The sequence below is a fragment of the Protopterus annectens genome, chromosome 4.part0 (genome assembly GCF_019279795.1).
Source record: "Protopterus annectens isolate FY-2018-M chromosome 4.part0, PAN1.0, whole genome shotgun sequence".
Classification (NCBI taxonomy): domain Eukaryota; kingdom Metazoa; phylum Chordata; order Ceratodontiformes; family Protopteridae; genus Protopterus; species Protopterus annectens.
The window spans coordinates 511,153,917-511,166,000 of NC_056733.1; the positions used below are offsets into that span (position 1 = coordinate 511,153,917).

The 12,084-nt window shown below is 44.3% G+C and overlaps 1 protein-coding gene across 2 annotated transcripts in view; it reads left to right on the top strand.

The window, feature by feature from the left end:
- Positions 1-12,084, top strand: part of HECTD4 (HECT domain E3 ubiquitin protein ligase 4) — a 5,422,508-nt gene that overhangs the window by 4,097,748 nt on the left and 1,312,676 nt on the right. The window lies entirely within an intron of this gene.

Sequence of the window (12,084 nt, forward strand, 5' to 3'; positions counted from 1 at the left end):
CTATTCAGGGAATGCCGAGACACAGGTGTGAGATTCAAACTGCTGTATCCAGCTGTCTTCAAATTATTCTTTCCTAGAGGGACATGGGTGGCCCTGGTGGTGCAGTGGCTAGCATTATTGCCTCACAGCAAGAGGTTCTTCGGTCTGATTCTCATCTGAGGTGCCTTCTGTGCGGAGTTTTCATGTCTTCCCTGTGGTCGCGTGGGTTTCTTTCGGGTGCTCTGGTTTCCTCCCGCATTCCAAAGATATGCAGTAAGTGGATTGTACACTCTAAATTGGCTGTAGGTGTGAGTGTGTGTGTATGTGTGAGTGAGTGTTATGGGTGAACTCCCGCAGTAGGGCTAGCCACCCTGTGGTGTAAACCTTGGCTGGAAATTATTGTCACTGTTGAAGTGACACCTCGACCCCATGTGCAAAATGGGAAAAAGGGGTTGAGAATGCGCGGATGGATGGAGTTGTTAGTTCAAGGGGCACATTTAATGTATGCTCCAAACCTGGCTATGACAAAGGAACCTAGACCTTTAATAGTAAAGATGCAATCCTACCAGAAGAAGAGTTGATTTTGACAAATCTGTGGCAGAAAGACAAAGTACTAAAAGTGGGAGATAGTGTCTGTGGAGAATGATTACTCAGTGTACACTAGGCAGAAGAGAAGCAGATTTTTTCTGCTATTCAGGGAATGTCGAGACACAGGTGTGAAATCCAAATTTCTGTACCCAGATGTCTTCAAAGTATTCTTCCCTGGAAGAACAAAATAATTTTTTTATGAAGTACATACTAAGGACGAAATACAAAAGTTTGTCCAACTAAATGTGAGCTGTGAAACAGAGAGAGATTCAGCTTCTTCTTGTTCTGGTAATAAAGACCATGAGGAGACTGTAGCTGTGAAACTTTTTACAATGTTTCAATGGAAAATGTTGGAGTGAAGGAAGGGAGCACAAGACTTGACTAGAAGAATCGGAAGTGCATTGGAAATGAAACAAAGACAGGATTTGGGAGATGGAGATGAACAGTAATAAAACCAATAACGATGTGGAATTACAATGCAATAATTATATGTGTGAAATATGACAGAACAAGAAAATCTGGAAATACTGGACTTTTTCAGAATTTGTTGGACTTGTGGAGGACTCTAAATCATATGCCCTACTTCATGTTATTAATGTTCAAAAAAAATGCTTTGGGGAGGGGAAAGAGGAGAAAGAAAGTTAACTGTAAGTAAAGAAATGTTTTTTCTTACTAGCACTGTTTTTGTGGTGTATGGTTTTCTTTGCATGCAATAAAGTAAAGCAGGGAGCAGCTGTGACTGTCACAAGCACCTCCCTCCCCCTCTTCCCCAGCAGTTCACTCTAAATAGATGTGAACTCCAAACAGTTAGTAAAGGCTACTCTTTGCATCCTTGGAGGAGTCTCCCCTTCTTAGGATCTCTTCTCTTCACAAACAACAGAGATCAAATGTTTGCTTAGATACAGAATCTATTGCAGCAAACATCAGTTCAACCAGTTTTCCCAAAAGAGGAAGGCACAGGATTTTATTCAAGGCTTTTCCTTTTTTCTAGAAAAAAAAATATTGAGACTAATCGTAGACCTTTCCGGACTAAGCAAATTTCTGTTCAAACGTTACATTTATGATGAGTACTCTCATAGAAGTGTGTTGTCTGCATGGGCTTCTCAGTCATTCAAGAAGCTGGTCTGCTGTTTGAACTTGTAGGATTTTGTTATTTCTAGAGATGTCAGGCATTCATCATAGAAACATTCATGAATATCTGATGTTGTGGGTGATGGCAGGAAGGAACTAAGATTGATGTGCAGGGGGTGCTGAAAAGTTCTAAGCCTGACCTAAATTCTGAGCATTTTTGCCTCTGTAGCTGAAAAGAGGATTATTTCATCTTGTAAAGTGTCCATTTGCAGAATTGTAGTGCTGTGTTTTAACATTGTTTTAGATCATTGATTGAGCCATGTCAAAGAAAAGTGGGGAATTTCCAAGTGTGACACTCTGAGCCGTTATGAAGTTCCTATTCCTGCAGAAGAAAACTCCAAAGGAAATCCATGAATGTATGATGCAAACACTGAGTGACAAGTGCCCTTCTTACTCGACTGTGAAGAAGTGGTGTGCAAATTTTTAGCGTGGAGATTTTGAGACTGAAGATGCACCAAGGTCTGGGAGGCCTCAAAATGCGTCAACTCCTGTGATTGTTGACCATGTCCATGACCTGATTTTGGCAGATCGGCAAATATTGGCTAAAACAATTACTAAGACAGTATAGATATCAAGGGAATTTGTTGGGTTTGTAATCCATAGCAGCTAGATATGCTGAAGCTGTCAGCCAAGTGGGTGCCCAAATGCTTAAATTCCGATGAGAAAAGACGTCGAGTGGACACTTCCAAGTTGATTTTTTTGGCATCTTTGTCAAGCTGGTGCCAACTTTTAGGAACGATTAGTTACTGTTGATGAAACATGCTTACACCGTTATGATCCTGAGACAAAACAACAGTCCATGCAATTGCGATACTTAGGTTCACCAGGGCCAAAGAAGTTCAAGACCCAAAAGTCAGCAGGAAAGGTCATGACCACAGTGTTTGGGATCAGGAACGTGTTGTAATGACTATCTTCCAAGGGGCCAAACAATTAATGCAGAATAGGTTCATAGGTAGGTACTAGGCTATCTGCCCGAGGGCATTTATAAGTCTAGCCAGAGTGTGTCAGCTTTCGCCACCCCATTGATTAATTAACTGATCCTCTGTCAAGCAGAGCCAATGAAGTGATCCCAGGGGTTTATTTTCTGTTACCCATCCACTCGTCAAGGTTTCTCTTGAAGAGTGTTAGTGAGGGGCTCTGCCTGATGTAATTTGGAATTTTGTTCCAAAGCATGGGGAGTCTCTGTGACAGGAATCTATCCCTCCAGCATGTTCTATTTATTGTTGTGGCGAGGTTTAGCTCACTAGAGTGCATGGCTCGCAGTGACTTGGATTTCTTTAGGTGGAGCATGTCCATCAGTTCTGAGTTGGACATGGCTTTGTAAGTCAGGCAGAGATCACCTCTGAGTAAGCGATATGCCACTGAGTACAGCCAGAGTTTTTTTAGTCGGGCTGCATAGGACATATGTTTGAGGCCAGTAATCCTCTTGGCGAGGTACTTTTCTGGTCTTTCCAGCTGTTGAAAGTGTCTTGTGAGCTACATCCCAAATGGGGCATTGTACTCTACGATGGGTCTAATGAGTGACGAGTAGAGGGGCACTGTAACCTCTTTATTTCTAGATGTGAACCCTGTAGTAATTAGATGGGCCACATAGAAGGATTTCCTAACTACTTTGGCAATATGATTGTCAAAGGAGAGATTACCATCTACCTGGGTCCCTAGATCTCTTATTACCTCTTCTGTATTAAGGGGGCTGCCACCTATGTGGTAATTCGTGGGTGTTTTGTTTTTCCCAAACGGGATGACTATGAATTTTTTGGCATTTAGCTTGAGGCCATGACTTTGACACCAGGTGTCCGTCTCAGTATGGCCCTTTTGGAGAATGTCTGTGTCAGCTGGAGAGTCAATTATGGCTCCCAGTTTGCAGTCATCAGCGAACTTGGTTAGCTATAGTCCTCCTGTGTTTGCCTGTACTTCTGAGAAGTATATGCCGAACAGTAGGGGTCCCAGGACCGAGCCTTGTGGGACACCAATTGTGACTGGTTTAGAGTCGGACCTGGAGCCCACTATTCTTACCATGTGAGTTCTGTCTGTAAGCCAGTTGGCAACCCATCTTGTGACGTAGGGGTTTATGTTCAGGCTGGTGAGTTTTTCTGTAATACCTGAGTGGGGAATGGTGTTGGAAGCCTTGGTGAGGTCAAGGTAGGCTGTGTGAACCAATTTTCCCTCGTCTATGGCCTTGGTGACTGTCTCGAAGAAGTCATCCAGGTTTAGTAGGCATGATCTGCCCTTAACAAAGCCGAACTGGGTCAGGTCAAGTGTTTGGAGGTTCCCAATGTCTTTGTTAATGAGTTCCATGATGATGCTCTCCATAGCCTTGCAGACCAGGCTAGTCAGGCTTATGGAGCGATAGTTACCAGGGTCAGTTGTGGCCCCTCCTTTGTGGAGAGGAATAACTGTTGCTGTGCACCATTCTATGAACACGTAGCCTGTGGAGAGGCTGAGGTTGAACAGCATGTTTAGGAGCGGGGTTAGTTTGTTCTGTAGTTCATGCAAGATGCAGCCTGGGACACCATCTGGTCCCATTGATGCTGTGTTTTTGGCTTTTGAAAGGGCTGTTTTTACCTGTGCGTCTGTGATTTTTGGGACACTACACTTTTCCGGTATTGTTCTGGGCCCTTTTGGAGGTGAGGGAGGGTGAAGTTTGCACTGAATCTATCTGCCAGGATGTTGGCAATATCAGTAGGTTCAGTATATTTTCTGCTATTTTGCACTAGTTCAGTGCATATCTGTGAGTTGCCTCTTAGATTCTTAACATAGTTAAAGAAGGCTTTGTGGTTATCTTTTGAATCCTTGGCTATTTTTCTTTCGAAGTTAGCCTTGGATGATTTCATGAGGAACCTTAGTTTCTTACTGATACTGATCAGGGATGTCTTTCCTTTTTGGGATTTGCTTTTTTTTTCTGAACTAGTTTCCTCCTCCTATTGTATAGCCTGTTTATTGCAGGGGTCCACCAAACTGGTTTCCTTCTCTGAGAGGAGTGAGTCTTGGTTTTGCTAGGGATGGCACGATCCATGCATCCTTGTAGGTGCTCATAGAGTGCATTTGCAAAGGTTTCTGCATCTTGGGCAGCATTATCCTTTAGCGTGGGGTCTGTGAAACTTACCACCTCTGTCTTAAGTAAGGTGAAGTTTGCTTTAGAATAGTTTTTTTACTGTAGTTTCCTTAGTTGGGGTGGTGGTGGGGTGTGGACATCCAGAGTGATTAGTTTATGGTCTGATCTCACCAGTGACGGGCTGCCCATGTTGGTGATGACCATGTCCAATATGTTTTCACCTCTGGTAGGGGAGTTTACCAGCTGATCCAGGGCGTTTGAGATGATGAATTCCAGGAAGCGCTGGGCCTGGGAATTTGTACTCGAGTAGTTTTCCCAGTGAATGGTAGGGTAATTGAAATCGCCCAATATCAGGGTGTTCGGTAGGACCTTCATGTTTTCCAGTGTCTTCATAAAGGTGGAGTGGTGGTCCTGGGTCATGGAGGGTGATCTATAGCAGGCCACAATTTGCATTGCAGATTTGCCTGATGTTAGTTGCACATGGATGATCTCAGAGGTATCATGCTGCACCACTAACCTGGAGGTGTAGGTATCCTTGATGAATATGGATACACCCCCTCCTTTTGTGTTTCGGTCCGTGTTCTGTGGCCGAAACGTGTGGTATGAGTTGTAGCTCGGTAGTGCTGGATACTCTCTGGAGCCTTGAACCAGGTTTCAGTTACTGCACAGATGTGGACTTTCTCCATACTGAGGAGTGCTTCGAGCACGTGCATTTTGAGATTTAAACTCCTGGTGTTGAGTAGCATAATCCTCAGATGTTCATTGTGTTTCACTGTTGCAGTCATTACACTTGGGTTATCCTGCTGGCAGGCTACCCGCAGTCGGCCAGAATTCCAAAGTCTAGGTCCTGCGTCACTTGCTGTCGCCTCTTCCCTGATGTCAGTGCACCAGGGGTATAAAAGATGCAGCTGACACCATTTTCTTCAGTCTTTCTTGCCGTGTGGTGCCCGAAGCAAAAGCAGTTCGCAAGTGCCGGTCGGCCGACTCCTGAGATTTTCGAAATTGAATTTCAGAACCGAAGTCTTCAATAAAGCTAAGTACCCCGTTGGGGAAACTTTTTCTTGCTCCAGACCGATGTCAGTAAAAGTTAACAATTGTATTTCTTTTGGGAAGCAAATACCTCATAAGGATTTTCACTCTTACTGTATTCCTTGTGTAGGCCCTGACCACGACGTTGCTAGTTGTCGGTTTTGTGCTAGATTCAACCAACGCACTATTAAGCGTTGATTTGATTTTGCTTTACATTACTTTGGCCGAAGATTTAACTACATAATGCCGTTGGAACAGCCGACAACCAGAATTCATAAAAAACGCAAAGACAAAGAAAAGGACAGGCATCCAAGGTCCAAAACCGATGATGAAGCCTCTTCTAGGCCAGTCGCCGGTTCTCAGTGAGGCGCTTTCGCAGCCCTTGACACCCACTACCTCAGAGCCACAGGCCGTGTCCGACTCCCACGTGGAGACACCTAGGCCTCTGGAAACTCAAGGTATTGGGCCTGCGGAAACTATTCCCTCAGATGGGTCCGGAGCCGCTGAGCAGGCATCAGCTTCTGAGGGTGTTTTCAGACCTTTACAGCTTACTATTAAGTCCACTACAGCAGCCAAGGCAAAGTCAAAAACACCATTAAAGACAAGGAAACAAGTACAGCATTCTCCTGGACAGTCATCCATGCCAAAGAAACAGATGCTTAAAATGGCCGAGGACCTAATTACTTTGATCAGGCGTTCCCATCCCCCTCCTGATAAAAGGCCTAGGCAAGACACTGACTATGACTCCTCTGACCAGGTTTCTATTTCCTCTGATTCCTCTTCAGATCAGGGATATTCTCACCCTCCCTATCAGGACTGTGATGCAGAAGAATCTATACCTTCAGCCTCTCCGCCTGAGGATTACTCTTTTGGGGAAACCTTGCACACCATGAGGGAGCATTTCCATTGGGAGAACCAGGATTATTCAGAATCCAAGAAACGGCTCAGAGACTTTCTTTTATTGCCTCAGCACAGGCTCCATGGCTATCCCTCCAGTGCTTGATATTGTTGATGATGTTTTCTCTGAGTCCAGTTTGTCTCCTGATTCTTTACCCCCTGCACCAGTCAAGCCAGACAGGTACTACAGGGTCCCAGACTCTCATAAATGTCTTTATAAAAACCCTGCTGCTGACCCAGAAACATTTTCTCAGGGTCCCAAAGGGGTTAAGGCTTCCAATGCAAAAAACCCTGTCCCCTCTGATAGGGATTCCAGAGCTCTGGATAGATGGGGGAAAAAAGTTTACACTTCTGCTACTTTAGCTGTAAGGGCTTTAAACTGCCAGTTTCACATGCTTAAATATCAACAATACCTAATGTCTTTGTTAAAACAGAAAATGTTTACAAACTCAATGTCCTGACAATAAGGAAATGCAGGATTTGTTGCATGCAGCTGAACAAGTGGGAAAGCATACTCTGCAATGTGGTTTTGATTCATTAGAGGCTTCTTGCAGAGCCGCAGTTACAGGCTCTGTCATTCGAAGGCATGCTTGGTTAAAAGAACAAAGTTTACCTGATCATGTTAAAGTAAAATTATTGGATGCTCCACTACAGCATGATACTTTGTTTGGTGTTAAGGCAGAAGAGGTGTTAAAGAAAATGGAGGATAAAGCAAAATCAATGGAGACAGTAAAGGATTTCTTACAGGTTCAGCCACCTAGATTTAGCAGAATCTGGCCTTCTAAAAATTGGTCCTTTCTGGTGTCAGACATGCCACAAAGAGGCAGATACAGACGCCCAAGAGGCAGATCTCAGCCCCTAGGCTCATACAGACCTAAACAATGAGGTGCTTCAGCCCCCAAAGGAGGAGAAGACAAATCACAACCTTATAGGAAGCAGTCCCAATGACTTCCCTCTACAAATGCCAAGCACTTACCTTTTGGCAGCACCCTTAGGGGGAAAGCTAGCACTTTTCTCACAAAATTGACACATGATCACCCAGGACAAATGGGTACTGAATATTGTTTCTCAGGGTTACAGGTTCCACTTTCACACCCTTCCAAAATCAAAAGGTATGCCAGACCTGCCACAAAACCAATGGGCAGAGGCACAAAAACAAATTTCTGCTCTCATGGACATGAGAGCTATTCAAAGAGTACCACAGCAAGAACAGGGACAAGGATTTTATGCAAGACTTTTCCTGGTACCCAGAAAGGACAAAGCCTGGAGACCAATACTGGACCTGTCAATCCTAAATACTTTCCTGGATGTTCCGAAATTCAAAATGTTAACACTACAGCAACTTCTACCCATGCTGGGCAAGAAGGCTTGGCTAGTTACTTTGGACCTCAAGGAGGCATACCGGCATATCCCAATCAGACAATCTTGCAGAAGATACCTCAGATTCATAGCTGGCTCAATGCATTACCAATTCTCTGCACTGCCCTTTGGCTTATTTACTGTGCCCAGGGTCTTCACAAAGTGCCTGGCACCAGTAATTGCATTTTGCAGACAAAAAGGAATTAAAATATATCCCTACTTGGATGACTGCCTTATTCAAGCAGACAGCAAGGACATTCTACTAAAGCATCTGGCATTTGTAAAAAGATTACTAATTTGCCTAGGGTACACAGTAAACGAAAAGAAGTCAAAACTAGTGCCCTCTCAAGAGATAATATTCCTGGGTGCAAGCTTAAATACAACTGCCCAGATGGCTTATCTCACGCCAGACAAGCAAAGGCAACTGACTCATTACTTTCAAATGATGGCAACAAAGACCCATCTCCCTGCAAGAAAAATTCTGCAGGCTCTGGGCTTCATGGCATCCTGCATTCTACTAATTCCATATGCAAGACTGCATATGAGGAAACTACAGTGGTATCTAAAAAGTGTTTGGACTCAACATTGCCACAGCCTGGAAACAATAATAACTCTTATTCCCTGCCTGCAACAGGAGTTTCGATGGTGGGCACTGGCCTGTCACCACAAGGGACAGCCTTTCACCTTACCCACAGCCAGGCAGACAATAACAACAGATGCATCGGATTATGCCTGGGGGGCACACATGGCAGGAAAATGTATTCAGGGCATGTGGCCCAAGGAACAAATGCATCTTCAAATCAATCAAAAAGAGATGCTAGCTGTACAGCATGCCCTGACAACCTTCAAGGATCTACTAAATCCAGGACAACTAGTACTAAAGACGGACAATACCACAGTTATGTGGTACATAAACAAGCAAGGGGGCACACATTTCTACCCCCTCTGCAGGCAAGCCATGACTTTGTGGAACACAGCACTGACCTATCAAGTACATCTGCAGGCACAATTCCTGCCAGGAAAGAAAAATACTCTGGCAGACGAACTAAGCAGAAATCTCATGGATCCTCACGAATGGAAACTAAATCCACAGGTCTTCAGCATGATAACAAGGAAATGGGGACGCCCAGACATAGATCTTTTTGCCTCCCCTCACAACTGCCGACTACAGAGATTTTGCACAAGAACTTATCACTCACAAGCATGGAAAGTGGATGCTCTATCATTCAGCTGGAAAACACTTGACAGTTTATGCCTTTCCTCCACTGCCTCTTCTTCCCAAGGTGCTCCTAAAAGTCAGACAAGAGAAGCCAAAAATTATTCTGATTGCCCCAGACTGGTGACGCCAGCACTGGTACCCAATCCTAAAGAGCTTGTCTCAAGGCCCAGCCTGGGCTTTACCTCAAATTCCTCATCTTCTGACTCAACAAAACAATCATATTTTGCACAGTCAACTTAGAACCTTAAATCTGGCTGCATGGCAGATAATATAGCCACTCAGACCACACCTCTCTCTAAAGCTGTTATGGATGTCATTTTAGAAGCCAGGAGGCCCAGCACTAGGAAATCTTATGCAGAAAAATGGAAGAGATTCTGTGCTTGGAACCAGGCACAAGGACTCAAACCACTTGTTCCAAATATACCTCAGATTTTACAATACCTAACTGAGATGCTGGACAAAGGCCTATCCTTCTCATCAATTAAGATCCATGCCTCTGCCATTTCAGCTCATTACAATACAGAACCTCCTATTTTCTCTCATCCACTACTAAGACAGTACCTCAGAGGGGCAAAAAACATAAGACCCCCCCAAGGAGAGCACTGATACCTACATGGGACCTCAATTTTGTTTTAGAAAAGCTCACACTGCCTCCTTTTGAGCCAGCCAATACAGCTGATATAAAATTCTTATCATGGAAAACTGCTCTGCTCCTAGCAATAACTTCAGCAAGAAGAGTCTCAGAGTTACAGGCATTAATGGCAGTGGAACCTTTCATGATTTTTCATCAGGGCAAGGTTTCTCTAAGGACAAACCCAACATTTATGCCAAAGGTAGCATCCAGTGTGGCTCTTAACCAAACCATTCATTTGCCAACATTTTATCCAAATCCCCAGAATAAAGGGGAGAGACTTCTGCACGCTTTGGACATACACAGACAGCTACGCTTCTATTTGGACAAAAGAAAAGCTTTCAGAAAAACTGAGCAACTGTTTGTAGCTTACGCTGCAGGATCACAAGGAAAGCCTATCTCAAAGCAGACTATTTCAAAATGGATAGGACACTGCATTCGTTTCTGCTATTCACAACATGGCAAATCAGTGCCTTAGGGCATTAGGCCACATTCAACCAGAGCAGCAGCCAATTCAGCAGCCTTCCTCAGAGGAGTACCAACCCAAGACATTCTGGAGGCTGCAACCTGGAGTTCAGTGCACACTTTCATCAAGCACTACCACTTACCTCTCTACTCTAAATCTAGAGCAGGCTTTGCCACTGCAGTTATGCAGGGCCTTGTAGCCTCTCCTAATCCTATTTAGGCCCAGCCACCCAACCTCAGCTTTGGGATTCAACCCAAGTGTAATGACTGCAACAGTGAAACACGATGAACATAGTACAGTTGTGTACCTACCATAAATGTAGATGTTCGAGTGTATTCACTGTTGCAGTCCGGGTTACCCACCCACCATCCCCCTTTTCTTTGCTAGGACTTTTCTGTACTTCTCTATTCTATACAACCTATGTGGTGTATTTGCTTGTAGATGAAGGAAATGTTTATTTTAGTACATGCATGCTTCTTGGCATAACTTTTTTTTAGCCTACCTATTTGGGGGCACCTGACATCTGGGGCAAGAAAAACTGAAGAAAATGGCATCGGCTACATCTTTTATACCCCTGGTGCACTGACGTCAGGGAAGAGGCGACAGCAACCAACGCCAGACCTAAACTTTGGAATTCTGTCTGACTGCGGGTAGCCTGCCAGCAGGATAACCCAAGTGTAATGACTGCAAAAGTGAATACACTCAAACATCTACATTTATGGTAGGTACACAACTGTACTTTTTTTGTTAATTGTGCTGTTTACGGAGGTGGGTTTGACTTTTGAGGCTTGCCTAAAAAAGGCACTATGGGGGCAGCAAGAGCCTTGGCCAGTATTTGAATGCCTAGGGGGTGACAGGTGCAAGCCATCTCTTGCAAAGTAACTTGGCTTGTCGAGCATGTCGTCCCAGGCTGACAGACACTGGATCCCCTTTGAATGACACCAAAAGCTTTGCCAATTGTTGAAATTGATGATTTTTTTCTTTATACTGAGGTATCATTTTTGGTGAGGGCAGGATGCTACTCAGGGTCAGGGTCATACCAGCCTGGGCTACATGATCAGAGAGCTCTTCCATGTCTCTTTTCATGTAGTCCAGGGAGGTACGTCTCAGGTCATTCACACCAACATGAACAATGACAAAGTCATATTTATACTTGTTCTGGAGTGACCTGAGTGCTTGTGTTATGTGGCGGATTCTGGCTCCCGACAGGCAGCTAACAGTAACCTTCTGCTTGTCCAGCCAAGTGAGTGGGACGTCAGTGTGCCTGACTATAGAGTCACCTATTACTAATGTGTTAGGTATGTTTCGCCTTAAGGGCTGTGATTGTGCGGCACACTGATTCTGTGTTTTGTGTGTTGTCTGGTTTGTGACGGGAAGTGCAGATTGTTTGGGTGTCTGCTTTGGAGGTCTCTGATGCTTTTGCAGGTTTTTATTTAGAACCTCCGAGTATGATTTTGTGTATTTTTTGCCAGTGTTGTTTTAGTAGGTCTGTGTGCAGCTGGAGTTATGGTGCAAGTGTTAACCTTCTCCTCTTGACTGTCTGTTCCAGTCTTGGGTGGAGACAGCTTAGCTTCCAGATTGGCTGTATAATTACATCTCTCGCATATGTTAGTGTTACTGTAACTTGCTCTGCCGATTAAAGAATACATTGAAAGAAAAAAGGAGAGGGAAGTTGCGGAAAGGAGTTCTTTTTGCATGACAATGCACCTGTTCACAAGGCTGGCAAAACA